This window comes from Tachysurus fulvidraco, chromosome 1 (assembly GCF_022655615.1).
Source record: "Tachysurus fulvidraco isolate hzauxx_2018 chromosome 1, HZAU_PFXX_2.0, whole genome shotgun sequence".
NCBI lineage: Eukaryota > Metazoa > Chordata > Actinopteri > Siluriformes > Bagridae > Tachysurus > Tachysurus fulvidraco.
In genome coordinates this window covers 45896728-45909114 of record NC_062518.1, presented here as the reverse complement: position 1 = coordinate 45909114, position 12387 = coordinate 45896728, and the positions used below count along the sequence as shown (strand labels likewise).

The 12387-nt window shown below is 40.2% G+C and overlaps 3 protein-coding genes across 4 annotated transcripts in view; 2 read left to right on the top strand and 1 right to left on the bottom strand.

The window, feature by feature from the left end:
- Positions 1–12387, top strand: part of LOC113643290 (low affinity immunoglobulin gamma Fc region receptor III-like) — a 546637-nt gene that overhangs the window by 62767 nt on the left and 471483 nt on the right. The window lies entirely within an intron of this gene.
- LOC113633966 (obscurin-like) overlaps positions 1–12387 on the bottom strand; it is a 580831-nt gene that overhangs the window by 184077 nt on the left and 384367 nt on the right. The gene's annotated exons all lie outside the window — the stretch shown is intronic.
- LOC113633976 (leukocyte immunoglobulin-like receptor subfamily B member 2) overlaps positions 1–12387 on the top strand; it is a 284910-nt gene that overhangs the window by 4328 nt on the left and 268195 nt on the right. The gene's annotated exons all lie outside the window — the stretch shown is intronic.

Here is a 12387-nt window from a genome sequence, read left to right as displayed (position 1 = left end):
ACACACACACACACACACACACACACACACACACACACACACACACACACTATAACTATGTTTTCTGACATGTAAACGTCTTCAGGAGAGAAAAGTTTATATTTTGTGGTTCTGTATTTTTTATATTTATTTATTAAAATATCGATTAAATTAAATCTTGGTGAGAAAACGTCTGTAAGTGAGATGTTTGGGACATGTCTGTTTCTGTTGTGTTTTTGTTTACGTTGTCTTGTGGGTTTTTGTTCTGATTCATATCTTGTCTCTGCCCCTGTCCTGTCATTGGTTGTTGTTCTAATGTACCTGGATTATTCTCACCTGTTTTCACTTTAACCCTTGATTTTTCATTGTATTTAAACCCCTTTGTTTCATCATGTATTTGTCTTGTAACTGTTGTTACTGCTGTGTGTTTATTCTGCAGATGTCCTGATCTAGTGTTTGTTTTTGCTTCATTTCAGTGTTACAGTTTTATAATTTCTTTTTTCTATCTAAATAAATGAACTTCTACACTTGTATCTGCCTTCAGATCCCTAATGTGACAAGAACATGAACTAACTGTAGAGATCCAGCCTGTCTGGTCTTGTCTGGTCTTGTCTTTGGTTGTCATGTCTTTGTCACTGTTTTGTGTTTTTTAGTTAACAAATTCAGTTGTTTTTACCTCCGCATTGCTGACAATAACTAGATTGTAAGACTTTCCACAACAGTAAATGTAACTATAAATGGATGGAAAGTTCAGTGTGTCATTCATTAATTAATTAAATTATAATCATTGGCACATTCTGATTAAAATAATCTGTACTTCATGTTGGAAACAGTAACTCTATAACAGTGTTAGACACGTTGTTTTATTACTTAAACTTTGTTAAAAGAAGAAAAACATTATACACAATATACAGTACAATGTAAGAGATTATATTCAGTTCATTTCAGTCTAAACACAACATATATATTGAACAGAATAATAACTTCATGTACAAAAATTGTTATAAAGTGTTACAGGTTAAACACAAACTTACTGTAATTAAAAAAAACATGAAATGCTGCACAAAACCTGCCCAATGCTGTAATCACGATAATAATTTTTCAGACCACGTCGTCAAGCGTGCATCAGCTGTTAATCATCTGTCCACCAATCCGGTTATAACATCCATATTACCTGACCATTTAAATTCCCATTCATAGAGCCGTTCAAGCGCTTCGCTGCTGCCGCGATCTAACTCCCTCCTCCAACCCCAACCCACAAAACAGATAAACAAATATTTTTTTTTGTACAAATAATTTATCATTTGGTTTCAAAAATATCTTGTATTTCCTGTGTAACAGAGAGACCACAGGCAGTACTGAGTGTATCTCCACACAGCTGGCTGACTGAAGGAGACTCAGTGACTCTAAGCTGTGAGGTTACAGACTCCTCTACAGACTGGACATTCAGCTGGTACACAGATGTTCCCTACAGAGACGGATTAACTGGAATAAAGAATAATCGTGGCTATATGGTGTATGTGGAGCTCCTCTCAGACAGCAGCAGAGGATCTGGAGGCAACTACACTCTCAGTCCTGCTGCTCTTAATCACACAGGAGTTTATATGTGCAGAGGAGAGAGAGGAGAACCAGCCTTTTACACACAGTACAGCAATCTACAGCCACTATGGATCACTGGTGAGGAAAATTATCTGTTGTGTTGAAGTGTAGACTTTAAAAGTGTGAATGTAACATCAGATTAATGCAGTATTTATGCAATTGTGTGTATAAATAAAGTATGTGTATGATACACATATATAGGACTCAGGACATGGTTGAGGATTTCTGTGAAGGAGGATTTTATTAAAAGTCAGAGCAGGTAAACATTCTGTATGTGACCAAGTATACATAAAATTTTCAGAGATAATGTCTTCAGAAAATGTCTTCTAAACAGATACAGATACAAATAGGAGGTAAATATATTTATGGTATAAAATCATAATCATAATCCTGTACTTTGGCTCATTTGACTGCTCTAATTGTCTAATCATTTACAGTAGAATTCTGTAACAGAATGAAACAGCTTTTTGCTGGAGAATAAATACTGCAATTTACATCACATTACAGTCATTTCCTCGTTTTCTGCCTCATTATTTTGTTTATTAACACTTTAAATTCTGTTTTTAAGGTGAATCTCCTCCAGTCTCTCTGATCATCAATCCCAGCAGAACTCAACACTTTACTAATGACTCTCTCTCACTGAGCTGTGAGGACCAGAGTAAGTCTACTGGATGGACAGTGAGACGATACACACACAGTGAGAGAGTGTTAGATTGTTCACACTGGGGATCAGTTACAGGATCTACATGTAACATCAGCTTCCTCTCCACATCCTACACTGGAGTTTACTGGTGTGAGTCTGAATCTGGAGAAAACAGTAATCCGGTCAACATCACAGTGCATGGTGAGTCTTCATGTAGTGTGTTTAATGTTAAAGGAAAAGGGAAAAGATTCATTACAGAATATTTAGAACTCTGAGATTTTACTTGGGAGAAACTGTTCATGAAGACAAACATTTTCTTAAGATTTAGATGAAAAACCTCCAGACTCCACAGGTTTAGAGTATTTTATGTTACATACAGATAAATTAGAGAACTTTTATTTATTATCTACAGACACATCATAGTGTGTGGATTTTCTTGTTAGTGATTTTCTGTGTTCTAGATGGTGATGTGATCCTGGAGAGTCGTGTCCATCCTGTGACTGAGGGACATCCTCTGACTCTACGCTGTTTATGTCACAACCCAAATCCCTCAAACCTCCGAGCTGATTTCTATAAAGATGGATCAGTTCTCCAGAACCAGACTACAGGAGAGATGATCATCCAAACTGTCTCAAAGTCAGATGAAGGTTTCTACCACTGTAAACACCCAGAGAGAGGAGAGTCACTGAAAAGCTGGGTCTCAGTCAGACGTGAGAAATCTTTTGAGAATTTATTTTTTATTATATTCGCTTCTATAGAGTTTCTATGTTTAACTGCTAAAATTCTGCACTTTTTCTTCATTCTCAGGTCCTATATACAATGATGGAACATTAGGACTGGTTGTTGGTTTGGGATTTTTGTTCATCGCTTTTCTGATCTTAATGATGCTGCTGTGGTCCTACAAAAGAAAAAAAGGTCAGATTACTACATTAGCTTTGTTATGTAGAATATAACCAGAATTGCAAAAGAATAAAGTAAATTGTGATGTATCACATAATCATGGACAATAACTAAAGGTAAACAATAACTAAGTGTTGAAGAACAGATCTTTAAGACTTAAGTCAATATTATACTGTGTGATATGAATCTGGTTACAGTGCAAGAAAAAGTTTAAATTCTGTGTAGATTGTAAAAAACATAAAACATATTTGCACATACTGAATATAGAACTATTAACTGTAATGTAGTGAATACTATATAGTCATATAATACATTGTTATAAACCATCAACATCTAAAATATGAAAGTTTTGCGATCACAAGAATTCAATAAAGAATTAAAAATAATAATCCATGGCCTCTTAAGACTTCTGTATATTTAAATATTATTTAAATATAAATACTATATATTATGCTATACATATAGTTATTGTATTTATAATGAATAATTGTTTGTGTTCCTACTGTATAATTGACCTTTTTTACACTCTCTTTAATGTCAGTATGTACACACTGTTCAGATGTAGAATCTCTCTCTCTCTTCTCTCTCTCTCTCTCTCTCTCTCTCTCTCTCTCTCTCTCTCTCTCTCTCTCTCTCTCTGTCTCTCTCTCTCTGTCTCTCTAGAAAAGCAGAAAACCAATCAGACATCAGAACGGAATCAGAACCAGTCAGGAGCTGAAGACTCTCAGTCAGGACACACACCACTTCAGGCTGGTCAGACACTGTCTCAATGTTTATTTCTATCTTTAATGAATTTCTTTTAGTATTTTACGGAGACTTTCTTCTGTTTGTTTTGTGTAGGGAGTGCTAATATTTATGACACTGTGGATGAGTCAGCCATGAGAGGAACAGGTAGCTTTATTCCATTTCACACATTTACTCTTGCATTAGAGATTTAACTCTAGATTAATTCTATACAGTAAAGTACAGAAGTGTCTTGTAGAGACCAACACACTGCACTGTGTTCAGGTGAAGCTGCAGCTGAGAGCAACAAAGCCATTTACACACAGGTCAAGAGGAAAAAGAAATCAAACAGGAACAATGGTAGAGTATTTCTAATGCTGGGACATTTCCCAGATTTATTAAAAAACAAAATTCGTAAATTACACTGGAAGTCTTCAGCATGTTCAATCATATATTATTTTCCTGTAGTTTAGATGATTTACTTTCAGCAGGTTTGTTTAAAAAGTCAGTGATGTGTTATCACACATGGTGAAGATTCCACATGCTAAATGATAAAGGAAGCTAAAAACCTAAAAACGTTTAAAGATCTACTATAAAAAACATCTGCTAGGACTCAGTGTAGTTTTGGCAGGAGACTGATAATGACTGATGTTTAGGTTGATGAGTTATGACTGATGTATAAAAAGGCTACAGATCATTGGGATAGTTTTGTTCTCTTCTACTGCAGGTGCTGACACTGATGTGACTTATGCTGAGATTGAACTGAAACCAATGCTAAAAACAAAGAGAATAAAAGGTAGGGCAAAATGTAGTAATTATATTTATTCATGTAACGAATAAAACACTGTATAGACAACAGTTAGTGTGAATAACACATTTACCAGCCTGTTAAACCTGCTATTAAGAAAAGTTTTCATTTTCCTATAATAGTATATCCTCAAGTGTATTACTCCCCTTATATCACAGCAATAATACATAAATCCCATAAAACACCTTCTGACCAAACAGTTGTGAGAATTTAGAAGCTCTGTTGTATATCATGTATTTTAAGTCCTTTAGATGAGCTGTAGTTTTTTTTCTTTTTTTTCTGGTAATTAATCAGTGAGTTGTTTCTTCCTCCCTACTAGAGACGGCCAATGTGGGTGATGAGACTGTATACTCAGAGGTGCAGAAGCACGTGAAGGTAAACCTCTTGACATTTATAAAGCTTAAAAGACAATTACAGCACCTTAAATTAAGAGACATCCAAAAGTGCATTGGGTAGAATTTCTACACACCATTAGAATGTGAACCACAAAAAACATTAAAATTATCGTGTTTTATTCTTGACCTTCATATCCATGTACGCAAAATCCTGACTTTCCAAATCTGTGGTGGTCAGAAGAGTTCATACATGTTAGTTGGTATCTGTTTAGAAAACGTTCTATCAGTTTATTCTGCTTGAGCAGTTAGCTATGAACATGTAAGCCTAATAAGTTACTTATTTTTTGCTGCATAGTAATTTGTGCCATAATTGATGGCAATATCATGAGAAATGTTTTTCTAGTCATATTTATGCATTTATGTTCTCTTTCTCTGCAGTGAGCCGTGTGTCTATGTACACTGATGAAGCCAGTGTCATCAAATAGATTGTGTTTGCCTTCTGTTATTGTTCCTTAAAATATTCAGCTGTTAATCTTTTATATTGATATTTTATTGGATGATGCCAAACCTGGCAGCTACTCTGAAAATTTGTTTAAACAATAACTCATTTGTGTCACAACATCATGCTGTCTCTGGAGATGTGTCACAAAAGTTCAGTCATTGGATCAAGTCTTAACCCTGCAGCTCCACCTATAGGCATTCTTGTCCTTAACAGAATGACATCCCAGGAAAGTGTAACTTAAGTTTTACTGACCAAATTCTTTAATGCAGTGCTCATTATCTTCTGAAGCCCAAACCCAGGAAACCAGATAAGACTTGCTGGAGCAATTAATTTGCCTTATTTTCTGACATGTTGTATGGCTACTTGTACATTATCTGTACAGCTCTGAGCTGGTCTTGGAAAGGGGCAGCCTGCCTACAGCTGGGGACCATTTTGTCCATAATGTGGAATTGGTCTGCTCTTCAGTAGAGTAGCATTAAAATGTAATTTATGTCAGGATTCTGTTGCACAGTTATATGCCAAAATGTGGCTAAATTAAACACATTAGTTTGGTTTTAAGAATTTGTTTGACTGTCAGTACTTTATATCAAATAAACAATGAACTGTAGTTTGGGTGTAAAAGATTATCACCCCTAGTGTGTATAATGATGTACAGTATAAAGTATATAGTGTATATTTGATTTGGACATTTCCTGCTGGGTATAAACATACATTTTGTGTATTGAATTACTGATGCCATTTATATCACAACATGGCTTTACAATTATGTTGCATGCATTCAGATAATAACACAAATGCTCTGCACTTTCTTTGCTTATTTAATAATGCATTTGTGGGGGAAAAAAATAATAATAAAAATACATTTTTTTACATTCCATATTTTTTTTGTTGTTGTTGTTGTTGTTGTTGTTTCATCTGTCCAGTTTGTACTATGTTCAACTTAGAGATTAAGTATTGGTCATGTCTACAACTCCAGACTTCTGTGTGGCCTATGAACAACTTCATGTTCACAGTTACCCAATTACTGATTGCAAACACCCGGACTCAATTACCTATATATTATTATAAACACTTGTAGGGTCCAGAACATGTTCGTTACAAAAATACTTGATATTGGAAGAGTATATTTTGTGTTTAAATCACTTTTACTGATAAATCTGTGACCCACTCAAAGAACACAACTTACCCACATCATGTCCCATTACATCTGCAGTGTGAAACTCCAGATTTCACTCCAATATGCCATCATTCAACAGATAGAGGGGGCTGTCCTCATTTATTTAGAAACTTAACAGAGACGTTAAACATTTCACTTATTTACAGACTGTTACATATGACTTTGAGTGTGAAAATGAATAATTTTAGTCACAAAAACATTTCTGTGTTGTGATTAAAAACACATATTTCTTTCCCACCCACAACAGGAATAGTTCTGTTATGAATGAAACATCTGCCACATCTCCCGACCGCCATCAGAGGGAACCTTCACCCGAGTTTTAGCGACATCCTGACTACATCCCCCACAAACCACCACTCCTGTCATGATTACACCACCAGCTGTTTCCCATTTCCCACGCTATAAAAGCTGAATTTGAACCTTTCCCCAGTGTGAAGTCTCGACTAGTGTTTACTGTAATTCTGAGCGTTTCCTGGTTGTTATTCTGTTTTCCGGTTTTGACTCTGTTTGATTTTCTGATTCTCTGATTGTTTGCTGCCTGCCCGACCTGTTTTTTCGTGTTCACCGATTCTGATTATTTGCTCTCTACATTGTTGTGTTTGCCGGCTCTGACCCCCGCCTGTTGTACTACGATCTCCTAATAAAGCGTGCATATGGATCCGCCGTTTCCTGACGCCTCATTACAGAAGACTTCGCCATTAAGTGATCCAGCCGCTGTCCCGTCGAGTACAATAGAGCTCCTCACCAGGCTCACAAGGGAACTCGCTTCAGCCCTTCGAGATCTGCAGAATCTCTCCGCAGCTCAGGCCACAGGTCCACGACTCCCTTCCCGGAGAAATTCGAGGGGAACCCCGCAAGGTGTAGAGGTTTCCAGCTGCAGTGCTCGCTGTTCTTGACACAACATCCTGTTCTCTACCCCACGGATGGCAGCCGCATAGCCCTTGTTTGCACGCTACTCACCGGAAGGGCTCTAGAGTGGGCTACCGCGGTGTGGAAGGAGGACGGCACGGCGTTCGTCTCCTTCAATCATTTCCTTACCCAGTTCCGTAGCGTGTTTGAACATTCCGCCGGAGGAGAGAGTGCCGAAGAGCTCCTGCTGAGTATTTCCCAGGGCAGATGCAGCGCCGCGGAGTACGCGTTGGAATTTCGTACTCTTGCAGCCCAGGCAGGCTGGGACGGGAAACCCCTCAAACTACTCTATCGCAAGGGCCTGAATCACAATCTGCAAGCTGAACTCACGTGTCATGATGAGGGGAGAGACCTGTCAGAATTTATGAATCTGTCCATTTGAATAGATCAGTTGCTCAGATCACGGCGTTCACCCATGCGCTGGCCGCGCCTCCACTCGTCTCACCGCTGAGGAGAGAGCGCACCGTATACATCACCAGCTTTGCCTGTATTGCGGCAACCCCGAAACCGGCTGACAACCTTGCCCTGTCATGCCGCACATGAAGCTGAGCACGCTCGTGAGTGGGAACATTCTCGCCGCTAATACTCAGAGTTGCTCCAGGTTCAACGTAAACTTGACGGTGCGGGGTAAAAGCATCAGGCTGGAGGCTCTCATTGATTCCGGGGCCGCTGGGAATTTTGTTTCAGAGGAGTTTGTCAGAGAGAACGCCATCCCGCTCATGGAGTGCATTTCCCCTTTAGCAGTGGAGACGATCGACGGTCGACCCCTCAGAGAGGGACGAGTAAGGTTCGTCACTGAAAAACTCAAACTACGAGTGGGCCCCTGGCATACTGAGAGAATTCAGTTTTATGTCATTTCTTCTCCTCATCACTCCATGATCCTCGGTCTGCCGTGGCTGAGTCTCCACAACCCGGTCATCTCGTGGAGAGAACCACGAATCATCACCTGGGACGAGACGTGCGCACGGCGATGTCAGCCCTCCGAAGTGCCTCTGCCACTATATGCCGCAACCGCCAGATCCAGCACTCCAGTCCCTCCCAAACTGCCGCCCGAATATCACGATCTCGCGGAGGTGTTCAGCAAGGTCAAGGCCTCCAAGCTGCCTCCTCATCGCACCAGCGACTGCTGCATCGAACTGCTTCCCAATACCACGCCACCCAAGGGCAGGATCTTTCCGTTGACCCAGCCAGAAACTGAGGCCATGAACAAATACATTGAGGAGGAGTTAAACAAAGGATTCATCCGGCAGTCGGTGTCGCCAGCCTCATCCGGGTTTTTCTTCGTAAAGAAGAAGGACGGGGGTCTCCGGCCATGTATTGATTATCGAGCGCTGAACAAGATCACTGTGAAATTTTGCTACCCACTCCCACTCGTCCCCTCAGCCCTGGAACAGTTCTTCACAAAATTGGACTTACGCAACGCGTACAACTTGATCCGTATACGAGAGGGGGACGAGTGGAAAACCGCCTTCTCCACGCAGTCTGGACATTATGAATATTTGATCATGCCGTTTGGCCTGGCTAACAGTCCGTCTGTATTTTAGTCTTTCATAAACGATGTCTTCCGAGATATGCTGGATCGGGTCATTGTGTACATCAACGACATCCTCATCCATTTCGAGTCGTTCGAGGAACACATTCAGCACGTGAGAGCTGTTCTAAAGCGCTTGATTCAACATCAGCTCTACGCTAAAGTTGAGAAATTTCCACAAGTCCACAAGACCTCCACGTCGTTCCTGGGGTATGTCATCTCAGCCGGAGGGGTCTCCATGGATGACTCAAAGGTCGAGGCAGTGAGGCGATGGCCCCGGCCCCAAACCGTTAAGGAGCTGCAATGGTTCCTCGGGTTCGCCAACTTCTACTGCCACTTCATCCGTGGTTTCAGCACGATCGCAGGCCCTCTCGCGTCTATGGTAAAGAAAGCATCGTCCCGTCTCGCGTGGTCACCGGAGGCAGTTAGAGCCTTTCATCTCTTAAAGGAGCGCTTCTGAGAAGATGTTCCCGTGTGCCTACTTCTCCAAGAAGCTGTCTCCCGCTGAACGCAATTATTATGTGGGGATCGAGAGCTACTGGCTATGAAGGCAGCCTTCGAGGAGTGGCGTCATTGGCTGGAGGGTGCTCAACATCCGTTCATGGTTCTCACGGATCACAAAAATCTTGAATACCTACGCTCGGCTAAACGGATGAACCCTCGCCAAGCACGGTGGGTCATGTTCTTCACACGCTTCCATTTTACAGTGACATACAGACCCGGATCGAAAAACACTAAAGCCGATGGACTCTCCCACCCTGACAGTGAACCTGACATAAGCCCACCAGCAGAGCCCATTATCCCCGAAACCTAGTTCATCGGCCCCATTCAATGGGACATCATGACCCAGATCGCTCAGGCTAATGCACTCGCTCTGCCTCCCACAGACTGTCCCCCCACCAAAGTCTACGTGCCGGAGAATCTACGCTCGACCCTGCTGCAGTTGCTGCACGCCTCGTCTAGTTCCGGTCACCCCGGCATCACGGCCACCGTCCGCTTGGCTCAAAACAAGTTCTGGTGGCCCTCTCTGTCCAAAGACGTCAGCGATTTCGTTCGGAGGTGTACCGTGTGCAACACCTCGAAAGCATCGTGTCAGCTCCCAGCCGGTTTGTTGCAGCCACTGCCTATGCCACAGCGACCTTGGTCACACATCACCATTGATTTCGTCACTGATCTACCCAAGTCTGACAATGGCACTGTCATCCTCACCGTCGTGGACCGATTCTCCAAAGCCTGCAGCCTGATAGCGTTACCCAAGCTCCCCACGGCATTTGAGACTGCAGAAACCCTCTGTAATTACATATTCCGTTTCTACAGCCTTCCTGAAGACATTGTTTCAGACAGAGGACCACAGTTTACCTCCCGAGTATGGACGGCGTTCTTCAAGCGCTTAAACATCAATATCAGCCTCACCTCGGGATATCATCCACAATCCAATGGCCAAACAGAACGCTTGAATCAGGAGCTTACCCACTTCCTACGATCTTACTGCCAGGACAACCAAGCGGACTGGAGCAAGTACCTGATGTGGGCAGTATACACTCAGAATTCGCTCACCAAACCAGCCACTGTTGTAATACGATCTCCTAATAAAGCGTGCATATGGATCCTCTGTTTCCTGACACCTCATTACAAGTGCCATGTGTCCTAAACAGTGAAATTATATAAACTGTATTAGTCTGTGTGTGTGTTGGGGGAATCCACCTTTAAGCTATTTTAAGCTATAATCACAAAACCAATAAATAAATAAATAAATAAATAAATAAATAAATAAATAAATAAATAAATAATCTCTCATTTTATTGTTCTTATTATAAGAAAGCAAAGTTATAATGGTTACAATTTAACACATATCTTCTCAGAATATTGTGTGTGATTATATTTCTTTATTGTTCCTTCAGACCATTACTACAGACATCATCATCACGGTTAACTTTGGAGTATATGACAACAGAGACTGTTTAATAAATGCATCTTTGTAATGAACCTCTTCTTCATGTGAATGATGCGGTTTCACTCTGCAACTGATTCCACACTGAAACGTCCTGTAATAGTTACCATATCATTTGTGTGTAAGATTTTAAAAGTCAGGTATTTTGACTGGAAAATCCTCTCTGTCAGATGACATTAGTTTGTTTTAGTTATGTTTTGTTCATAAATTAATCATTCTTGTTCACTTACATGTACTGACTCATATTATTCACTGAAGTCCTGACTGTAAAACACATTACTGCTTTGTCAGATTTTTCCTGCTTACTAAAGACTACATTAACCTGCATGCTGTGAAGGAGTTGGATTGTTGGATGCATTGAACGAATCCAGCTCTTACTAGTCAGGATTAAAACCATACAGCAGTTACCACTAGAGGGAGTCAAAGACATTTTAGTTTCACTTTTCAATCACTGACCACCACATACTGAGTTACTGTAACCTTCCTGTCAGCTCCAAGCAGTCTGGTCATTCTCCTCTGTCCTCTGTCACCAACAAGGCCTTCTTTTTGTTTGTGTAATCTTAATAGACTGGTTTGTGTGTGTATGTTACTGATGAGTGTATGAATTGTGCTCTGCTACATGACTGGCTGATTTAAAATAACACTTCTTGTTTTGAACACAACCATAATTACGCACAAAGCCTCCATGAGCCTTGCCCTTATACAGTACAGCACTTACCCTTATACATCTGGTCTTTAGGCTACAGATTTATAATAATTGTGTAAATATGTGCATGTGCGGATGTGTGTGTTTTATTGTTTTCACAAACAGTAAAAATGTCCACATGCACAATACAATATGCTTATTAAAAAAAATTTTGTTTTCAGTTACTGTAAGTAAACAATGGAACATATTGTTGTCATGTATTTAATACACGGATTCATTCATTTATTAATATATGCTTAATCGTCGAATGTATCCTTTATTATTGCTTCCAAAATTGAAACATTTTGTGACACAGTGCTTTGTCTCACTTTCACCAGCAGAGGTCCTTGTCGAGCTCTGATTTTAAAAAGCTTTGAGTAATAAACCTTTTTCTGAATTGTGCTGAAAGTTTCGCTGGTTCTAGAAAACTATACTTCACCATCAATATCAATCAAAAAAGACTTGTGTAAGGAAGACTAGTGTAAGAATAAAGTGCTCCCGAACTGTGTAGAGTGCTAAAACATGAATTGATTAAACCCAGAGCTCTCAAGTATCATGCATTGATCGTGACAGTCACTCACTTGAGTCTTTTGTCACTTTTGTCACTCAGAAAAACTATTTATGATATATTTAATATGCCTCAGC